At 39.3% G+C, this 23,249-nt stretch overlaps 1 pseudogene; it reads right to left on the reverse strand.

Moving 5' to 3' along the window:
* LOC103000330 (uncharacterized) overlaps nucleotides 1–23,249 on the reverse strand; it is a 36,601-nt pseudogene that overhangs the window by 7,567 nt on the left and 5,785 nt on the right.

Raw genomic sequence — 23,249 nt, forward strand, 5'->3', positions numbered from 1 at the left:
CTAGGAGTAAAATGGCTGAATCATATGGTAAATATATGTTTAACTTTCTAAGAAACTGCCAAACTGTGTTCCAAGGTAACTGACAATTTTGCATTCCCATCAGCAGTGTATTAGAGTTCCAGATCCTCCACATCCTGCCAAGACTCAGAATAGCTAGTTTAAATTTTAACCATTCTAGTGGGTATGCAGTTGTTGCTCACTGGGGTTTTAATTGCATTTCTCTAAAAACTAATGCTTTTGAACATTGTCTTATGTGCTTATTTGCCATCTGTACCTCTTCCATGGTGACTCATTTCTTCTTGAAACACTCTCCATCTTTGGCTTTGATAACAGTAACAATTTTATTCTCTCTCTGTCTCTTTCCTTCCTTCCTCCTTTCCCTTCCTCTTGTTCCCTCTCGATGTCTCCATCATTTATCCCTCCTTACTATATCATTAGACCTCTTCTGTCCCACATTTGTAGAAGAGTATATAAATATACACACATATATATTACTATATATATTCACATATTCATATGTATATAAATAACCCTAATGCCTTCCTACCCCTCCTTGTGCTGTGAGTCTTTCCAGGCTATTACTCTAATGCCTTCCCACCCTGCTCTGTCCTCCTATCCAGTGACTTTTACCATTTGCTTCCTGGATGAATCTCAGGGAGTGACTTATAAGCCTCTCAATCTGGAAAACCCCACTTACATCTGTCTTACATATTGGTATTCTTCATAAGATTAAGTTAACTGAATAAAAAATTCCATATGTCAACTATGCATGAAAATCACAGGTGGGGTCAAGCTGGGCTCCCCATTTTTTCCTAGTACTCATCTGCTCTTTCATACTATGCTTGAGTATCTGAAGGGTCATCTCTACCAGTCAAAAAACTCATCCTTCAGGTTTTCCCAAATGCCCCCCCCGCCACTCTGTGCTGCCCTTCCTGGCTCCCCAGATGTGACCTCTCTTTTATTTAAATTCCTTCTATAGCTTGTTGAACCTCTACTATTCCTTGTATTTGAACCACTTATGAGCCTCTCCCCCTTTTATACACCAGACGTAAGTTCCTCAGGAGTATGAATCGTACCTCAGTATTATCTGATGAGCCTAACTTAAAGTAGGTACTGAATTAAGATTTGGTGCGTTGAATTTTTAAAAATCAATACAACTCACTCTATCCCTATTTTCTACTTCAGTATTTGATTTCTATGGGCATTAGTATTTGGCAGTAGAAGTGGGGATTGAGTATTCTTGCCATACTCATAAACTTATACTCATTTATTAATGTAAAGAGTAAAAATAGAGAAATAGAGGCAAATAAATTGTGCTAAGTGGTAAATGTGGTGAGCTATACAGAATTCATTAAGCTTAAAGAATGTTTAAGAACCATCTGGAAAGTTGACTTCCTAAAGTCATATTTAATTTTTTTAAAATTTATTTTTGGCTGCACTATGTCTTTGTTGCTGCGTGTGGGTTTTTTCTAGTTGCGGTGAGTGGGGGCTACTCTTCGTTGCAGTGCGCAGGCTTCTCATTGTGGTGGCTTCTCTTGTTGTGGAGCACGGGCTCTAGGCACAAGGGCTTCAGTAGTTGTGGCACACGGGCTTAGTTGCTCCGTGGCATGTGGGATCTTCCCGGACCAGGGCTCAAACCCGTGTCCCCTGCATTGGCAAGTGGATTCTTAACCACTGCGCCACCAGGGAAGCCCCTGTCATATTTAATTTTACACTTAAGTTACATTCACAAGTATATACATACAAGAGAAAACTATACAGCTGTTTTTAAAAATGGGGGGAAAATCTCTATGAACAGATCTGGAGTGATTTCCAGGATATACTGTTAAGTGAAAAAAAAAAAAATGCCGAAGAGTATTACATACAGATAAAATCTGAAACCCCTTCATGATAAAATCATCAAAAAGCTAGGAACAGAAGGGAATGTCCTCAACCTGGTAAAAATTATGTAAGAAAAACTCATAGCTAACATCATACTTCATGGTTTAAGATTGAAAGCTTTCCTCTTAAGATCAGGAATAAGACAATAATATCCACTCTCACCATTTCTATTCAACTTTGTACTAGAGGGTCTAGTTAGGGCAATTAGGCAAGAAAAAGTAATAAAAGGTATGCAGAATGAAAAGAGAGTGGTAAATTCATTTCTATTTGCAGATGACATAATCTTTTATATAGAAGATCTTAAGGAATACATACATATACACACAAGTAAACTATTTACAAGTTTAGAAAGGTTGCAAGACAAAAGATCAACTGTATTTCTATATACTAGTAATGAATACTGAAAATGAAATTAAGAAAACAATTCCATTTATAATAATATAAAAAAGAATAAAATATTATGGATTTAATTTAACAAAAGAAATACAGAACCTGTACACTGAAAACTGCAAAATATTGTTGAAATTTAAAAAGACACAAATAAATGAAAAGACTTCCCATATTCATCAATTAGAAGACTTAATATTGTTAAGATGACAATAGTACTCACACTGATCTACAGATTCAACGCAATCCCTGTCAAAATCTCAAATGGCTTTTTTTTTTGCAGAAATTGACAAGCTGATCCTAAAATTCATATGAAAATGCAAGGGACCCAAAATAGATGAAGCAATTTTGAAAAAGAAGAACAAAGTTGGAAGACTCATACTTTTTAATTTCAAAACTTACCATAACTCTACAATAATCAAAACACAGTGGTACTGGCATAAAAACAAACATACAGATCAATGGAATAGAATTAAGGGTCCATAAGTGATATATACAGGACATTCCATCTGAAAACAACAGAATACACTTTCTTCTCAAGTGCTCATGGAACATTCTCCAAGATAGATCATATCTTGGGTCACAAATCAAGCCTTGGTAAATTTAAGAAAACTGAAATCATATCAAGTATCTTTTCTGACCACAATGCTATGAGACTAGATATCAATTACAGGAAAAAAAACTGTAAAACATACAAACACATGGAGGTTAAACAATATGCTACTAAATAACCAAGAGATCACTGAAGAAATCAAACAGGAAATCAAAAAATACCTAGAAACAAATGACAATGAAGACACGATGACCCAAAACCTATGGGATGCAGCAAAAGCAGTTTTAAGAGGCAAGTTTATAGCAATACAGTCCTACCTCAAGAAACAAGAAAAATCTCAAATAAAAAACCTAACCTTACACCCGAAGAACAAAAAACCCCCAAAGTTAGCAGAAGGAAAGAAATCATAAAGATCAGATTGGAAATAAGTGAAAAAGAAATGAAGGAAATGATACCAAAGATGAATAAAACTAAAAACTGGTTCTTTGAGAAGATAAACAAAATTGATAAACCAGTAGCCAGACTCATCAAGAAAAAAAGGGAGAAGACTCAAATCAACAGAATTAGAAATGAAAAAGAAGAAGTAACAACTGACAGTGCAGATATATAAAGGATCATGAGAGATTACTACAAGCAACTATATGCCAATAAAATGGACAACCTGGAAGAAATGGACAAATTCTTAGAAAAGCACAACCTTCCAAGACTGAACCAGGAAGAAATAGAAAATAGAAACAGACCAGTCACAAGCACTGAAATTGAAACTGTGATTAAAAATCTTCCAACAAACAAAAGCCCAGGAGCAGATGGCTTCACAGGTGAATTCTATCAAACATTTAGAGAAGAGCTAACACCCATCCTTCTCAAACTCTTCCAAAACATAGCAGAGGGAGGAACATTCCCAAACTCATTCTACGAGGCCACCATCACCCTGATACCAAAACCAGACAAAGATGTCACAAAGAAAGAAAACTACAGGCCAATAACCCTGATGAACATAGATGCAAAAATCCTCAACAAAATACTAGCAAACAGAATCCAACAGCACATGAAAAGGATCATACAACATGATCAAGTGGGGTTTATCCCAAGAATTCAAGGATTCTTCAATATACACAAATCAATCAATGTGATACACCATATTCAAAAATTGAAGGATAAAAACCATAAGATCATCTCAATAGATGCAGAAAAAGCTTTCGACAAAATTCAACATTCATTTATGATAAAAACCCTCCAGAAAGTAGGCACAGAGGGAACTTACCTCAACATAATAAAGGCCATATATAACAAACCCACAGCCAACATCGTGCTCAATGGTGAAAAACTGAAACCATTTCCACTAAGATCAGCAACAAGACAAGGTTGCCCACTCTCACCACTATTATTCAATATAGTTTTGGAAGACCTAGCCACAGTAATCAGAGAAGAAAAGGAAACAAAAGGAATTCAAATTGGAAAAGAAGAAGTAAAGCTGTCACTGTTTGCAGATGACATGATACTATACATAGAGAATCCTAAAGATGCTTCCAGAAAAGTACTAGAGCTAATCAATGAATTTGGTAAAGTAGCAGGATACAAAATTAATGTACAGAAATCTCTTGCATTTCTATACACTAATGATGAAAAATCTGAAAGAGAAATTAAGGAAACACTCCCATTTAGCATTGCAACAAAAAGAATAAAATACCTAGGAATAAACCTACCTAAGGAGACAAAAGACCTGCATGCAGAACACTACAAGACACTGATGAAAGAAATTAAAGATGATACAAACAGATGGAGAGATATACCATCTTCCTGGATTGGAAGAATCAACATTGTGAAAATGACTATACTACCCAAAGCAATCTACAGATTCAATGCAATCCCTATCAAACTACCACTGGCATTTTTCACAGAACTAGAACAAAAAATTTCACAATTTGTATGGAGACACAAAAGACCCCGAATAGCCAAAGCAATCTTGAGAAAGAAAAACAGAGCTGAGGAATCAGGCTCCTTGACTTCAGACTATACTACAAAGCTACAGTAATCAAGACAGTATGGGATTGGCACAAAAACAGAAATATAGATCAACAGAACAGGATAGAAAGCCCAGAGATAAACCCACGCACATATGGTCACCTTATTTTTGATAAAGGAGGCAAGAATATACAGTGGAGAAAAGACAGCCTCTTCAATAAGTGGTGCTGGGAAAACTGGACAGAAACATGTAAAAGTATGAAATTAGAACACTCCCTAACACCATACACAAAAATAAACTCAAAATGGATTAAAGACCTAAATGTAAGGCCAGACACTGTAAAACTCTTAGAGGAAAACATAGGCAGAACGCTCTAAGACATAAATCACAGCAAGATCCTTTTTGACCCACTTCCTAGAGAAATGGAAATAAAAACAAAAATAAACAAATGGGACGTAATGAAACTTAAAAGCTTTTGCACAGCAAAGGAAACCATAAACAAGACCAAAAGACAACCCTCAGAATGGGAGAAAATATTTGCAAATGAAGCAACTGACAAAGGATTAATCTCCCAAATTTACAAGCAGTTCATGCAGCTCAATATCAAAAAAACAAACAACCCAATCCAAAAATGGGCAGAAGACCTAAATAGACATTTCTCCAAAGAAGATATACAGATTGCCAACAAACACATGAAAGGATGCTCAACATCATTAATCATTAGAGAAATGCAAATCAAAACTACAATGAGATATCATCTCACACCGGTCAGAATGGCCATCATCAAAAAATCTATAAACAATAAATGCTGGAGAGGGTGTGGAGAAAAGGGAACCCTCTTGCACTGTTGGTGGGAACGTAAATTGATACAGCCACTATGGAGAACAGTATGGAGGTTCCTTAAAAAACTAAAAATAGAACTAACATATGACCCAGCAATCCCACTACTGGGCATATATCCTGAGAAAACCATAATTCAAAAAGAGTCATGTACCACAATGCTCATTGCAGCTCTATTTACAATAGCCAGGACATGGAAGCAACCTAAGTGTCCATCGACAGATGAATGGATAAAGAAGATGCGGCACGTATATACAATGGAATATTACTCAGCCATAAAACGAAATGAAATTGAGTTATTTGTAGTGAGGTGGATGGATCTAGAGTCTCTCATACAGAGTGAAGTAAGTCAGAAAGAGAAAAACAAATACCACATGCTAACATATATATATGGAATCTAAAAAAAAAAAAAAGGTTCTGAAGAACCAAGGGGCAGGACAGGAATAAAGACACAGATGTAGAGAATGGACTTGAGGACACAGGGAGGGAGAAGGGTAAGCTGGGATGAAGTGAGAGAGTGGCATGGACATATATACACTACCAAATTTAAAATAGTAGTGGGAAGCAGCCATATAGCACAGGGAGAGCAGCTCGGTGCTTTGTGACCACCTAGAGGGGTGGGATAGGGAGGGTGAGAGGGAGATGCGAGAGGGAGGAGATATGGGGATATATATATATATGCATAGCTGATCCACTTTGTTATAAAGCAGAAACTAACACACCATTGTAAAGCAATTATACTCCAATAATGATGTTAAAAAAAAAAAAAAGCAACCATCCTAGCTTCTACATGATTCCAAGGATTTTGCAGCACATCGAAGAGAATGTTATTAATGAAAACATTTTGGAAGAAATAATACTAGAGATGTTGTTGCAGCTCACTTCTCTATGTCAAACTTTTAACCACTTATTCCCAGAAGAGAAATTTGAAACACTAAGACAAAATTGTTGGGTAAAATATGCATTCGCTTTTTGAAACCCAGAATCAATAATTGAGTTCAACTTGGTGCCTGAAGAAGAAAATGAATTATTGCAGCTCAGTTCTTCATATACATTGAAGAATTATGAAACATTAAGTATATCGCATTTTGGATTAAGATAAAGGAAGACTTTCCTTTGATAAGTCGAAAGAGTATGCTGCTCTTATTACCATTCACAACAACTAGTTTGTGTGAACTAGGATTTTCAGTCTTAACCCAGAAAAAACAAAGGAAAGGAATGGATTAAATGGTGCAGCAGATATGCGAGTAGCATTATCCTCCTGTGTTCCAGACTGGAATGAACTTATGAACAGGCAAGCACACCTACCACATTAAATAAATCTTTTTTTTTTTTTAATTGGAGTATAGTTGCTTTACACTGTTGTGTAAATAAATCTTACCTGGTTTTTGTTTTTTCATTTCTTATTTTGTGATTTTTTATGTGTTGTATTTAAATGTTAATCTAGCACTGTATGTGATAACTTTATGTTTTAATTTTTGTTATATTTTAATACTAACAAAATCATAATGTAATTAAAAAAAAGAAAGTAAAAGGGAAAAATTTGTCATCTACAACTTCAAAGGAATATTATCAGTATGCTTAATCTAATTAGTGCATAACTATGTGATTCTCTGCCTCTTTATTACTTTTTTATCTTTGGAGTGAAAATTCTTTTTAAAAAAAAAAAAAGAATTAAGGGTCCAGAAATACACTCTTACATTTATGGTCAAATGATTTTTTTCAAGGGTGCCAGGACAATTCAATAGGGAAACATGAGTCTTTTCAACAAATGATACTGCGACAGCTGGATAAGTACACTCAAAAGAATGAAGTTGGACCCCCTATCTCACACTACACATAAAAATTAACCATAAATGAATCATTGACCTGAATGTAAGAGCTAAAACTACAAAATTTTTAGAAGAAAACATAGGAGTAAATCTTCCTGACTTTGGATTAAGCAATGGTTTCTTAAATGTAACACCAAAAGAGTAAGTGACAAAAGAAGAATAGGTAAATTGGGCCCAGTCCCGAAAGTGATGGTGGTTGCAGTTGTGGGTCTTACTTCTCCTCCCTTGCCCTAGAGGATCTTCTCTTTTTCTCCCTTTCTGCCGTTCCAGCAAGCTGCAAACCCTCTGAAAAAAATGCCTCTGCACCTCTAGCTCTTGCGGAGGTTGGTGTCTACAGTGGAGTCTCCTATTGCAGGGGGACCTTCAAGATGGCGGACGAGTAAGACGTAGAGATCACCTTCCTCCCCACATATACATCAAAAATACATCTACATGTGGAACAATTCCTACAGAACACCTACTGAACACTGGCAGAAGACCTCAGACTTCCCAAAAGGCAAGAAAATCCCCACGTACCTGGCTGTGTGGCTGACAGGCTCAGGCCTGACATGAGGCCTGGTGTCAGGCCTGAGCCTCCGAGGTGGGAGAGCCGAGTTCAGGACATTGGACCACCAGAGACCTCCTGGCCCCACGTAATATCAATCAGCGAGAGTTCTCCCAGAAATCTCCATCTCAATGCTAAGACCCAGCTCCACCCAAAGGCCAGCAAGCTCCAGTGCTGGACATCCCATGCCAAACAACTAGCAAGACAGGAACACAACCCCACCCATTAGCAGAGAGGCTGCCTAAAATCATACTAAGTTCACAGACACCCCCAAAACACACCGCTGGATGCGGCCCTGCCCACCAGAAAGACAAGATTCAGCCCCACCCACCAGAACACAGGCACCAGTCCCCTCCACCAGGAAGCCTACACAAGCCACTGAACCAACCTCACCCACTGGGGGCAAACACCAAAAACAATGGGAACTATGAACTTGCAGCCTGCGAGGAGGAGACCCCAAACAAAGTAAGTTAAACAAAATGAGAAGACAGAGAAATATGCAGCAGATGAAGGAGCAAGGTAAAAACCCACCAGACCAAACAAATGAAGAGGAAATAGGCAGTCTACATGAAAAAGGATTCAGAGTAATGATGGTAAAGATGATTCAAAATCTTGGAAACAGAATGGAGAAAATACAAGAAGAATAGGAAGGGCTTCCCTGGTGGCGCAGTGGTTGAGAATCTGCCTGCTAATGCGGGGGACACGGGTTCGAGCCCTGGTCTGGGAAGATCCCACATGCCGCGGAGCGGCTGGGCCCGTGGGCCACGGCTGCTGAGCCTGCGCGTCTGGAGCCTGTGCCCCGCAGTGGGAGGGGCTGCGATGGTGAGAGGCCCGCGCACCGCGATGAAGAGTGGTCCCCGCACCACGATGAAGAGTGGCCCCCACTTGCCGCAACTGGAGAAAGCCCTCGCACGAACCGAAGACCCAACACAGCCAAAAATAAATAAATAAATAAATAAAGTAGCTATAAAAAAAAAATTTAAAAAAAAAAAAAAAAAGAAGAATAGGAAAATTGGACTCATCAAAATGAAAAACTTTTGTTTCAAAGAACACCATCAAGAAAGTAAGAAGATGATCCTCAGAATGGAAGAAAATATTTGCAAATCATATACTTGATAAGGAACTTGTATTCAGAATATGTAAAGAACACTTACAACTCAATAATAAAAAAAAATCCAATTTTAAAAAAGGGCAAAGGATTTGAATTGACATTTCTTTAACAAAGATATACAAATAGCCAATAAGCACATGAAAAGATGCTCAATGTCATAAGTAATTAGAAAAATACAAATCACAGCCACAGTGAGATATCATTTTACCCTCACTAGGATGGCTAAAATGAAAAACAGAGATAATAAAAAGTGTTAGCAAAACTCAAAACATACATATGTCCTTACAAAAACTTGTACATAAATGTTCATGGCAGCATTATTCATAATAGTTAAAAAGTAAAAACAACCCAATGTCTGTCAACTGATGAATGGATAAATAAAATGTGGTATATACATATAATAAAATACTATTCATCAGGGCTTCCCTGGTGGCGCAGTGGTTGAGAATCTGCCTGCTAATGCAGGGGACACGGGTTCGAGCCCTGGTCTGGGAAGATCCCACATGCCACGGAGCAGCTGGGTCCGTGAGCCACAGCTGCTGAGCCTGCGCGTCTGGAGCCTGTGCCCCGCAACGGGAGGGGCCGCGATGGTGAAAGGCCCGCGCACCGCGATGAAGAGCGGTCCCCGTACCGCGATGAAGAGTGGCCCCCACTTGCCGTAACCAGAGAAAGCCCTCGCACGAACTGAAGACCCAACACAGCCAAAAATAAATAAATAAATAAATAAAGTAGCTATAAAATTAAAAAAAAAAAAAAAAATACTATTCATCAGTAAAAAACAAAACAAAACAAAAACGAAGTACTGGTACATGCTATGACATGGATGAAGCTTGAAGACACTATGCTAAGTGAAAAAATTCAGACATAAAAGGCCATATATTGTATGATTCCATTTATATGAAATGTCCAGAATAGGCAAATCCATAGAGACAGAAAGTGGATTACTGGTTGCTAGGAGCTGAGGAGAGTGGGGAATGGGGATTGACTGCTAATGGGTACAGGATTTCTTTTGAGAATGAGGAAAATGTTCTGGAATTAGATAGTGGTGATGACTGCATGATCTTGTGAATTATACGTTAAAGGGGTGAATTTTATGTTACGTGAATTATATCAATAACAACTAAAAAATTCGGAAAAGAAAGAGAATACATTTTGTGTTACCTTTTGTGAAAAAAAGAAGGGCAAATGTGTCTGGTTACTTTTGCAAAAAGAAATACAGGAAGGATAAAACAGAAAACAATGGAATCATTTATCCACAAAGGGTAGGGGTGGAGGAACAGGATATTTTCTGCTGGTTGATTCTAGCTAGTCAATATTATAGAGTCACATACAATGGAAAAATTATCAGCAAACCACTGAAAATTAAAAGACCCAGTAAGAATTTGATCATATGTCAGACTGTATTAGGAAAGAAGGAAGGGAGGGGAAGAGGGAAGGAAAGAAGGTAAAAAGATAGGGAAAAAAATGGCCAAAAAAGGGAGAAAGACAAGGAGGGAAAAGGGGAGGATGGGAAGAAGGAAAGGAGGGAGGAGGGGAGGAAGGAGGAGGGAGGGAAAGGGGGAGGGAGGAAAGAATGGGACAGCCTGACAGTAGCTGGTGGTAGTGGTAGCACGCCTCAGGCTTCTCTATCTTACAGGCTGACCTTGACATCAGCATGACGGGCCCCTCAGGGAGTGTGATAGAAGGACGCCTGCTGGACAGACACCATTAAAGCATTTTTCTGAGTAGCTTGGCATGCAAGGGTCACTTGCATATTTTCCACTCCCGAATGGAACAAGAGCTAAAGGAAGAAATGTGAAAGTGATTAGGAATTTCTCTCATAACAGAAAGGTGAAGTTGAGGGTGGGGATCACCACTTACTCAACATGTAAATGTATGGATCAAACTGCTGGATATGTTGAGATCCTTGCTCCTCAGCCACAAGCCTGAATTTGGTCTCTCCCTAAGCAGTGTTCCATCCCATGAAGGCAGGCTCCAGGCCTAATTGCTCTGTATCTGGACAGCATCAGGTTTCCCCAGTTGTCAGAAAAGGATGAGTAGACTCTGATTAACTAGCAAACATATGCTCAAAGGCAGGCTTTTGTAAAACTGCCAAGATTAGATTAGTATTTAAAACATACACACACAAATACAAACCTGCACATACACATATAGAAGCAAAGAAGTCCATCTGAGTGACAAGAGAAATGCAAATCAAAACTGCAATGAGGTATCATCTCACACCAGTAAGAATGGGCATCATCAGAAAATCTACAGACAACAAATGCTGGAAAGGGTGTGGAGAAAAGGGAACCCTCTTGCACTGTTGGTGGGAATGTAAATTGATACAGCCCCTATGGAGAACAGTATGGAGGTTCCTTAAAGAACTAAAAATAGAATTACCATATGACCCAGCAATCCCACTACTGGGCATATACCCTGAGAAAACCATAATTCAAAAAGACACATGCACCCCAATATTCATTGCAGCACTATTTACAATAGCCAGGTCATGGAAGCAATCTAAATGCCCATGGACAGATGAATGGATAAAGAAAATGTGGTACATATATACAATGGAATATTACTCAGCCATAAAAAGGAACGAAATTGGGTCATTTGTAGAGACATGGATGGATCTAGAGACTGTCATACAGAGTGAAGTAAGTCAGACAGAGAAAAACAAATATCGTATATTAATGCATATATGTGGAACCTAGAAAAATGGTACAGATGAACTGGTTTGCAGGGCAGAAATAGAGACACAGATGTAGAGAACAAATGTATGGACACCAAGGGGGGAAAGTGGCAGAGGCGGGGGCGGTGGTGGGGGGATGAATTGGGAGATTGGGATTGACATGTATATACTAATATGTATAAAACAGATAAATAATAAGAACCTGCTGTATAAAAAATAAATAAAATAACATTCAAACAAAAAAAAGAAAGGAAAAGAAAAACAATGACATCATGGCAGATAGATTATAAGGGAGAGAATTTAGAATGCAATTGCATTTGCATGGCCAGCAGTGATAGAAATTATGTTTTACTGGCCACTCATTCTACTGTTACATTATTTTTACTTTGACCCTCTCAAGGCTCACCTATCTACGTGGTCACTGTCCTCCAGCAGAGAGATTATAAAGACAGGAAGTGGATGGACCACCTTGTCCTCGTGTGATGCAAATTCAAAGTGAAGAGGCTTCAGATACAAATGGAACTCTTCAAAACCCATCTCCCACGCCAAGTCCTTACAGAGACTAAAAGGGGGGGAAAAAAAAGCCAAGAACATTTGCTATTATTTTCCCCTAAAAGGAAAGTAAGTGGTAAGAAAACCAAACCATCTGAATAAGCACAAAACCAAAAGTCAAAACAAAAGTAAGCCAAGTCCGGTGTGAAGTGAATGAGTCACAAAGGTTTTGAGTCTGCCCTAAGCTCTGACAGTTAAAGATAGTAGTTAAGGTAGGAGGAGATATGCTTGGGCACTTCCTCAACTCTCATTTCCTACAAGCTGGCTTCCGTCCTCAGAGCCCTCCTGAGGTCACCAATATTGCCCTCAACAGGAGGTTCACCAGTTTTTCTCAGAGCTCCTCATGGCTGGCCTGTCTCCTCCTTGAGGAACATTTTTGTTCTCCTGGATCCAGGATCTCCATGCTTCTGCCTCTTGACCACTCTCTCTCAGTCTTCACTGGCTTCTCCTCTTTTTTTTTTTTTTTGAAATAGCCCTCCTCTACCACCCATGCCACGTCACTGACCTTGTTGGAGACCCTGCAGGACCCCGTGCAGGTCACCCGGATGGCTCGGAAGGGCAGTGGCGCCAGTCGCATGTGCACAGCCCCTGCTAGACATTCCCCCGGGGTGTTGATGACATGGTTGTGGCTCTGGTGGACCACAAAGAGCTGCACCCACCCCATGCCAGGGCACTGGCTGAGCAGCCAAGCACCACTGCCCCCGTCCCGCCACCGCTGCTGTCGCTACGTTCCGGCTTCTCCTCTTTATTTTCAAATCCTGGTGTTTCCTGGTGTTCTAAAACCAATCCTCTTCTCACCTTCTCCATGCCCTCTTGAGGGAGTCTGTCATCCAACTCCAGGCCCTAACCATCACCCCCTTGTGTAAGAACCTGTGACCCCCATCTTTGTCCTGCTTCAACTCTGAGCTCTACTCTCACGTGTCCATGGCTTGCAGCCAAGATCTATTCAGATGTCGCTCTGGCATTTCAGCCTTCTGTGTCTAGAATGTCTTCCCTTCCTCTCTTACCCCCATTCTAACACACTTCTTCATCTTGAGAAGTTGGTACATTAAGGCTGAGTTCAAATGGCACCTGTATTAGTTTGCTAGGCTGCTGTGAAACGGTACCATAAACTGGGGGGCTTAAACAACAGAAATTTGTCTCAGTTCTGGAGGACAGAAGTTCAAGATCAAAGTGTTGCAGGGTTGGTTCCTTCTGAGGGTTTTGAGTGAAGGAGCTGTTCTAGGCCTTTCTCGGCTAATAGATGGCCATCTTGTCCTTGTGGTTTCACACAGTATTCCTTCTGGGTATGTCTGTGTCCAAGCTACCTCTTCTTATAAGGACACCAGTCATATTAGATAAGAGCCTACTCTTCACTTTAACTTCATTTTAACTTGACTACCTCTGTAAAGACCCTATCTCCAAATAATGTCACATTCTGAGGTACTAGGGGTTAGAGCTTGAACATACGAATTTTGGAGTTACACAATCATCCCTAGGCCATTTTCTATGGAACTTTCTCTGATTCACTTAGAAAGAGTGAAATACACTATTTCCTGTGCTCCCATGGTATTTTGTTCATATGACTAAAATATCATACTAAACTTTATTAGGGGGAACTTTTACATTGTGAACTCCCTGAGAACAAGGATCAGAAATTATGAGGAGGTAGTATCATAGCAGTTAATAATATCTGGGCTCATAGTTTGAATTCTGCTTCTACTACTTTCTAGTTATTTGATCTTAGGCAAATTACTTAATTTTTCTGAGCCTCTACCTTCCTGCTGGTAACATGTTTGTAAGCTATCATATCATAATATCATAAGGACATCACAAAGCTATCATATCAAAAGAATATTCTGAGGAGTAAATGAACTAATACATGTAAAGTCCCCAGTACAGACCCTGGCCATACTAGGCCCTAGACAGTGGTTGATGGTTGATGATTGGACTCTTTGCGTCTTCAGGGCCTCTCATGGGGACAGAACACAACAGAACTCATACATGTTTGCAACAAATCTACAAGTTCCATATTTTTCCAGTTTGGGGAACATGTTCACTTAAATGTCTTACCATCATCTCACGCTCATATCTAAAACCGAACTCACTAAGTGTTCTCTCCCCCTGCCTGCTGAACCTTCTATACCTCTGCCAGACCTGGATGCTGTCTCTGACTCATTCTTTCCTTTCTTTAGGCCCTCCATTGCTTCTGCTCTGCTATTCAACTTCATTATATTTGAGAGCAAATACAGTCAGTATTCACTGAGTTCCCAGTGAGGGTCAGGCTTCATACCCCTGATAGGATACTATGGAAAACAACATAGAGAGAGCTTTTCCATTTAGGGAGCTTACACTAGCAGGAAAACCAACAAACCAATATTAAGCATCTAATTAAAAGGCAATGGCTGAATGAAGAGGAAGCCCGGGTGCTCGGAGGAGAACCCAGCCTAGCTGAGTGGTCAGAGAGGCATGTGGTGAGGCCTGAGTGAGAGGATAAACAATGGAGGGAGGGAGAAAGGGAGGTCATCATTTCAGCCATTTAGAAAGCTCATTCTGGCTACTCTGGGGGCACAGATGGGGCAAGGCTTGCAGGTAGGGGGACCCGTAGTCTGTTATCCTCCATCTGTATCCTCAGTCCCCCTACTGACCGTGCTAACTGTACACTCTCCAGACTCATCTCTATCAGCCTATGCCGGAGGGTCAAGAGTTCCAAAAGTTTGGAAAACATCTGTAGGAGCGGCATATGAGAATCTTGGCCTTTGTTCTGTCCTTCGTCTGCTGCAGACTTGAATGCAAGCAGGCCTACCTCCCCCACGAGGAAGGGATCGCCCATCACTTTAGCTGAAAACAGCTGAAAGAAAACAGAATACTTTAAAACACACACACACACACACACACACACACACACACAAAGAAATTTGACATATTAAGAAAAATACATCAGCAGCATAGACTTTGGATCCAGAGTTCCAGGGCTCAAGTCCTAGCTCTGACACTTATAAGCTGTGAGATTTGGGGCAATTTACTCAATTTAGCTGTCTCTCAGTTTCCTCATCTGCAAAGTGGGGATAAGGATAATAACAGCACCTAATAGGAACTGATAGATCAAAACTGTATCATAGGGTTGTTGAGAGGGTTAAGTGAGTTAATATATGCAAAAGTGCTTGGTACAGAGTATTTGCTATTACCATTATCATAAATGTTTTAAGCCAAAATAAAGAGAGAAATGACAAAGATGACCTAAATAGAAATAGAAGTCTCTGATATATTTCAAGTATTTTAGTGGCCAATAATAATAATAATATTAATAATTTCTTATAAACTCTAATTGAAGTTTAAAAAATTTCAAGTATTTTCACGTATATTAACTCATTTTTATTTTCACAAGATACCCATGATTTAGGCATCACAGATACTATTATTTCCATTTTACCAGTGAGGGGTCGGAAGCAACACTGAAATTTTCTAAGGTCATACAACAGTACCAAGAATAAACTTAGGTTTCCCAGCTCCAAGCTGTAGTTTTACAGTATACCAAACTGCCTCTGCAGTGCTCCTCCACTCAGAGTCAGCCCTGAGTGATCTGTGAAGTAACCACATTGTTCTTTAATGTCCTTCTGCCTTGGTCACCTCCTCTGGTCTGACATTTTTGCTACCCTCTAATATACCACTCCCAGCAAGGACCCAGTTTGGAGACCCCCTAGTCTGCCTTTCCTGGTTTGGCTTCCCAAGGGTAGATCCACTTATCTACCAAAGTCCTTGCCTACTCAAAGATGCAATTTCTAGACAATTGAAGTCTTTCAGAGTGATAAAGAGATTTATTAAACTAATTTCCTGCTTGTCTTCTGAGGGCAATACCTGCCCCATTTTCTGTCCCAATACAGAAGATTAATCTGAATATTTATCATTTCTAGGTCCCAATTTGAACACATTTCAAAAATAATAACAATTAAAATTGTGTGGGGAATTCCCTGGTGGTCCAGTGGTTAGGACTTGGCACTTTCACTGCCAAGGGCCTGGATTCAATTCCTGGTCGGGGAACTAAGATCCCGCAAGCCACGCAGTGCGGCCAAAAATATAAAATAAAATAAAATAAAGTGTGGGATCAATGAGAGACTGGATAGTTACCCCATATATTTACTACGATTTATAGGAGAACTAAAAATACATTTAAAAAAAAATCTGGTACCATAATACAATGTGAAAATAATCCTCAATAAATGGTAGTAGGATACATGGCTGGTAATTTGGGGAAAAATTCTATTTTGAGCCATACCTTACACCACACACACACTCATATACACACACATACATGCACACACACTCCAGGTGGAACACTCAAAGGAGTTACATATTTTTGAAATAAGATAAAACTTTAAGCAATTAGAATAAAATAAGATAAAATATGAAACATCTGGAGGAATTTTTGCTTTCTGGATTTAGGAGGATAGAAGAAATTGCAAAAGAAAAGACAAATAGATTTGACTACATGAAAATAAGTTTCTGTTAAAAAATAAAAAGACAAATTGGGGAAAATATTTGCAGAAAATATGATGGACAAAAGGGTTAAAGTTTTTTTTTTTAAAGAAGAGCTCATGTAAGTGGATAGGAATGACATTAGGATTCCAAGAGATAAATAAACTAAGGGAAAGAACAGAAAATTCATAAAAAATACAACTAATAACAAGACATTTGGAAGAATATTTAATCTCAACAAATAGCAAGGAAAGAAAATCAGCAGTGTAATGCCACCTTTATATATAATATGTCTATATTAGCACAGACATTACATGCTTATACCTAACATTGTAGGGTATAGCAGAACTGGTACTCTTATACACTATCAGTGGTATTATAGTTTGGCATGACACTTCTGGAAAGTGATCTGCCAACATATATCAAAAGACTTCAATTTTGTTTCAGCAAATCCACTTCTGTAATCTATCCAAAGGAATTGATCCAAAATATGGAAATATCTGTGAGCATGGAGATGTACCTTATAGCATTTTTAATAATAATGAAAAATTGGAAACTACTTGAATGCCCATTGATGGTTGGATAAGTTATGATTCACCACTTAGGGGAATTATGTGGTTGTAAAGTGAGTGAGTAAAAAGACTATTAGCAATATGGAAGAATATATAATATGATGTTAACTGAGAAAAACAGGAGATAGTGTATGAAGGATATGATTAGAAAGAACTATGTAAAGCGTATATGAAGAATACTTGAATTCAGAAAAATAATTATTACAAATGCATTTGAGTGGTTATATTTAGAGTAATTTTCTGTTTTCCTCTTTTGCTACAATTCTAAATTTTACTTTCCATCAACTCAAAATTAATTTAAAAGAAAATAAAACTTTAGTTTGGGCAGGAGGAGATAGGAGGCTGAGGCAGACCTGTGGAACAAATATTTTTGGCAGCTGGGGACCTTGAAAGTTCCTTCATCTTAACAGCAAGTACTCACCCAGAGTAAAGTCAAATTAGAAACCCAGGTTCAACTGTGATAGCCTTAATAGAAAAAGAAAAGAATTAAAATCCAATTACAAACACCATGTAAATCACTGGGCCACAGTTTGAACCATAGTGCATTAGAGCTGGAAGGGGCTTTAGTGATCATTGAGCTCACTTCTACCCTCTTCCCCTCAAATACACAAACATTATGTTAAAAAATAGGAAAGTAAGGCTCAGAGTCACACAGCAAGTTAATGGCAGGACTGAACTTGAGTCCAAGTCACTGACTCCTCACTCAGTGCTGTCTCTCCTCTACCAGATCTCAGCTCAGGACAAAAGAGTACATTTTAGGAAGAATCTTAGAAAGAAAAAAAATTAATTAAAAAAATATAAATAATAAACCAGAAAATATTCTCCCCATACCTAGTACATCTCCCTTTAAATTATAACTGTAGCAGCATCCTGATAAACTAGAAACTTTGACCAATAATGAAAAAAAATAAAAATAAAAATGTTGGCAAGCCCTAGGACTATGATCTGCCCCTGGCCAAATAGAGGGGAATAGAGCCAAACATAAAAACAAAGCTAAGTAGTAACATCTGGGAGGAAACATTCTCTTTGCCAAGGACCCACCTATCCCTTTCAGAGAACCTACGTCTTCTTGGAGCTGTGCGCTGTACCAGGACTTGGGCTTGGCCGGAGTGAGCCACACATCCAGGGCCAGCCGCAGCATGTGTCTCTCTAGCAAGGTGAGGGCACTGGCTGATGTGGGCGTGCCGGTGTGGCAGGCCTCCCTGAGGAGGTGCTCAAGGGCTCTGGGGATGCGTAAAGCCAGGCCCAGGGAAGGGTGGAACTCCAGCAGATAAATGTTTGTCAAAGCTGGGCTTAATGAAGAGAAACAATTAATGACGATTTTAACTGTGAAGAACTTAATGTTTCCACAGGTATTTGGATTTTATATTTTTCAAGACCAATAAAACACTCTTATAATCCAGGGCATTATAAAAAATTGGAAGCTCAATGGGGCCTCAGAGGCTGTCCAGGGAGCCCATCAAGTTACACAACGTGCTTTTTGCTTTAATGTGAACCTTTTTAAAATCGGAAGACATAGTTTACTCTAAAAGCCAAAAAGAATAAGATTCATTGTAAGTCAAATCATTATGCTGTACACCTTAAATGTATACAGTGCTGTATATCAATTATACCTCAATAAAATTGAAAAAAAGGATTCTAAAATTGTATATGGCAAACCTGTCAACATTTCAGTAATCAATATTTAGCCAAATATTTGAAAACAAAACAACTTAAAATAAAAGTATCTAAATATTAAACAAATACTTTCCATGACTATTTCTATTTTTCAAACGATTCTTTATCCATTTTTTTCCCCCAAAATGATAATGGATGAAGACGATTTTTTTTTTTTTTTGATGAAGACGATTTTTAGGTTCTGTACACAACTGCTGGAATCATTCATGTTTGCCATAAAAAGGTTATATTTTATGAATGAATGAGGCCAGAAATAATAAAACACTTTCCTGTGGGTTATTCCTTTGGAAATAAAGGATATAGCACCAGTCAAATCAAGGGCCCTTCTATATCTAAATACTTCTTAAACCCATGCAAATGGGATTCTTCTTAGTCCTAGATCTTAGAAAATACAATCCTAAGTCTGGAAAGGAATCTCATCAAGTAAATATCATTTGCTTTTGAGACACCCTGACGGGTTTTAGTATCCATACAGTCCTAGCATGTTCTGTCAAAAACCACTTCCTGAACAGCAGATGTCTCAAACTTACTATAGTTAAAAAATCAGTCCTGAGAAAGGTCTTTGGAGAAAATGCAGTCTTGTGCCTGGAGCTCCCAGGGTTCTTTCTCAAGAGAAAGGAAGAAAAGGTTAGAACTTCAGCTGTGAAATCCCATGGCACCCTACCCATGGGATGCCTGTCCATGAAATGATGGACCAAGATGACATCACAGCCCATTGTGGCAATCTCTTGCTGCAAGTCTGCCTGTACTGCTAGACTATACACTTCACAGGAGCATAGGGCCGTGCCTGCATTGTTCATTCTGTGTCCTCAGCTCCTAGCACACTGCCTGGTACATGTAGATGCTCAAAAATATTTGTTGAATGTTGAAAGGAGCTGGACAATTTCTCCACCCATTTAGAGCAACAGAGAGGTTGTGATCTTGGGTTACACAGACCAACTTGGAGCTTGTCACCAGCTTCTTGGTTCCTCTGTACCCTTGAAGCCTGGAAAGGAATGGTGAGGGGGTATCATACCACATATCAAGGGGGTGACTTCATGTACTCTCTCTGAGTGATCTCAGGAAATTTAATCTGCTCCTTAAAGGGGTGAAGGTGGTATCACAAGGTAAGTCTGCAGAAACCTTTTTGCTGACACTTGCTAGAATAAGGAAATTCCTTTTTGAGAAATTTAAAGCACATCCGTGTTTCATATATGTTGGCTTGTGTGGCACCTCTGATAAATCCTATGACAGCATTTCAAGAGCAACTGGGGTTTTTTAGGACTCCTCAAGGGAATGAAGATTCTGCACCCAGTGGCGTAAGTTTAAATTCTAGCCTCCTATTCTTTATTTACAAAGTAAACAGATATTGAGTATGCAAAGGAATCCCTCTTCTGTGACTTTTATATTTACTTCTCTCAGCTCCAAATACTTGAGAGGTGCTTTGTAGAATAGTATTAGGCTTAACATCATACCCTTAAATTATCCAGAAATTAAATATAAAATGTCTAAAGACAACACCAACTTACCAGCTATTGGTTGATGGAAATGAGTTGTCTGCAAATTATGTTAAGGGGAAGTCCAAATGTATTGCTAGCATCTGGATGGCCTTCACGCCAAAGCCTCTGGACATACTCTCACTGACACTCTATCTAGAAATATCACATAAAAGTTAAAATTAGAAAAGTCAAACTTTCCCATGGATGTGAGTTATGAGCCTTGGCATGATAAGAACAGAACATCAGCCCTTTGCATCTCTTCATTATTTGACTAATTTTCACCCAGACACGGGTTTTAAGGATTCACTCACAAAGAGACATGGTTGTCTTTAGTCTGAGCCGAGGGTCAGCCAGGGAAAGCAAAGGCAACCAGCTTCAGGTGATCTTAAGAGGCACAAGAAAACTTCTTTCTGTCAAATAATTGACTACAAGGAAAAAATTCTAAGCAGGCCTAAGGTAACTGTACTGCAACAATCGCTATCTCCTAGCTTTTCCCCAGAGGACATAGACTGTGATCATTTCCCGTAGTGTCCTAGAAATAATTGCAACCTTTTAAAAAATAAATATAATTTTACACTTTAATGTCTTACAAGGGGGTAGGTTTCACCCTTCTTTCGCTATAAAGTCTGTGACTGAATGAAAACAGGTTGTCAATTCTTTGGTATCATTAAATGTAATTAGGATTGGAAACCTCCCTTTAAGATTGTAGTCATGCTTGGAATTCAACAATGCAAATAAGCTTACAAATAAACATCGTGTACGTGCTGCCCTAGAAAACCCAGATTCTGGGCTGGGACTGAAAGGAAAACATGACTTTCAGTTCTGGCCTGTGTTTTTCATCCTCTTCTCACATGGAATCTTCTAAAACCCAAATATATTCACGTGAGGATGCCCCTCACCAGCTGCAGGTGAAGCCTCAGGCAGGTGCATTCCTCTCGGTAGGCCTTAATGAAGTAAGGGTAGCTGAGATCAAACCTTGGGCACCTGTGTATGACATCAGTGATCGCTTGTGCTAAGGCAAACCTCTCCTCTGGGTCCAACGCATGCTGGTAGGCTTCAGAGTAACTGCCAAGAAGTTTCAAATAAGGTTGATAGTCAGGGAACAGGACCCAGCAGAGAGAGGTGAGCCTCCACCCTCCATGCTTTGGAAAGACCCCCACCTGCTCCCCCAACAGGAGAGAGACAGCTCTGAACCTCTGGGTACCGGGCCAGGGTGGGCAGCTGCCGCACCAGTGCGACACAGACCAAGCTAGGGAGGGTGAGGGACAAAGCACTCGTTTCACCTCTGTCCCCTCTTCCTCTGCTCTCCACAAATAAAGGGGGGGGTAATATAATGAATAATATAACATCTAATAATTATAAGCTCCAATGAGACAGTGCATTCAATGTCACTTCATCAAATCCATTTATCTCCAACACCTTTTTCCACAGACCCACTCTCCCTCCCCCATTTTACTCTATCACCAAAGGTGAGCAGGTGGCCTCCACCCCTCTTCTACATCCTCAGTCCCATTTATGATCCTTTCGCTTTAACAGTTTGCCGAAGTTTCACCTATGTAGAAATGGTGGGGGAGGGGGTTAGAGTGGCAAGCTGAGGATGAAAGTCCCCTCTAGCTATAAAGGCATTTATCCCAGATCAGACTTCACTAGGAAAGGCCTACGTACAGAACTCTCAAGAGCATCGAGGGAGCTTCTGTTTTAGTGGAGTTCACAAGTCTTTTCTAAAAACCGAAGAAAGCTTCCATGCACTAACCGTTGAAGAGGGTTCTTAGTGTGGGAATTCAGAAAGAGATGCTCTTTATTTTGTTTTTACATTTGTTTATGCACTTAAGGAATTTCTGTTCGGTGTGTAAAATCTATTTGTGTGTAATTAGTCATGGTGCTAATCAGAAAAAGCTCTTCAGAGATCACTGGGCTGGAATCCCAAACAGGGACCTAAGGGCCAATATGTAAGTAGTTCTGAACAATGTAATTACTGCCTTAGGGTTGTTTTAAAACTTTCATAGGCCTTAGACTCACTTACTTTTGGAGACCCTGACCCACATTATATCACATACATTAAAACTCACATCCCAATCAATTATTTTCTGTAAAAATGTTACATGATATTTGTAATTTTGTTTTTCAAATTATTTGGCTATGAGCAATACATTTCATTAATGATTGGCTATGATTTCTGGGTAGTATGTACTTGAGAATTCTTATGAAGTGAGAAAATCTGATCTATAAATTGTTTTCAAATGTAATGAGATGTTTACAAGTGCTCAGTTAAAGTTTTAACATTTTATGGACATGTCATTTAAGCATTTATTGATAACTATTTTGTATTTTCTTTTTGGATTTCCGAGTAATACATGTTTTTTCTCTCAGATCTCACGTATTTCCAATGGTCCCTGAAAAGTTCTTAGATCCTAAACACCACGTCTATATTACCTGATGGATAAATCAACTCTAACTGAAAGCTTCTGAACTTTTACTCCCAATGGTCTCACAACAGAACAGATCCCTTTCCTCTGCCGATCTAATCCAACATCCCCCCAAGAGTTTCAGCTCAACATGTCCCTCCCCAGTCTTCTCTGACCCACTCCTCTAATGGAGGTTTCACGCTTCTGAAAGGCCTCAGCTCCCAGGGTAGCTGTATCACCAAAGACACAGGTGTGCCCAGTGTGCGCATTTAATTGACAGCAAGGAGTGGATTGTTGAGCCTGCAAATTCTACCCACCC

Source organism: Balaenoptera acutorostrata, chromosome 14 (genome assembly GCF_949987535.1).
Source record: "Balaenoptera acutorostrata chromosome 14, mBalAcu1.1, whole genome shotgun sequence".
Taxonomy (NCBI): domain Eukaryota; kingdom Metazoa; phylum Chordata; class Mammalia; order Artiodactyla; family Balaenopteridae; genus Balaenoptera; species Balaenoptera acutorostrata.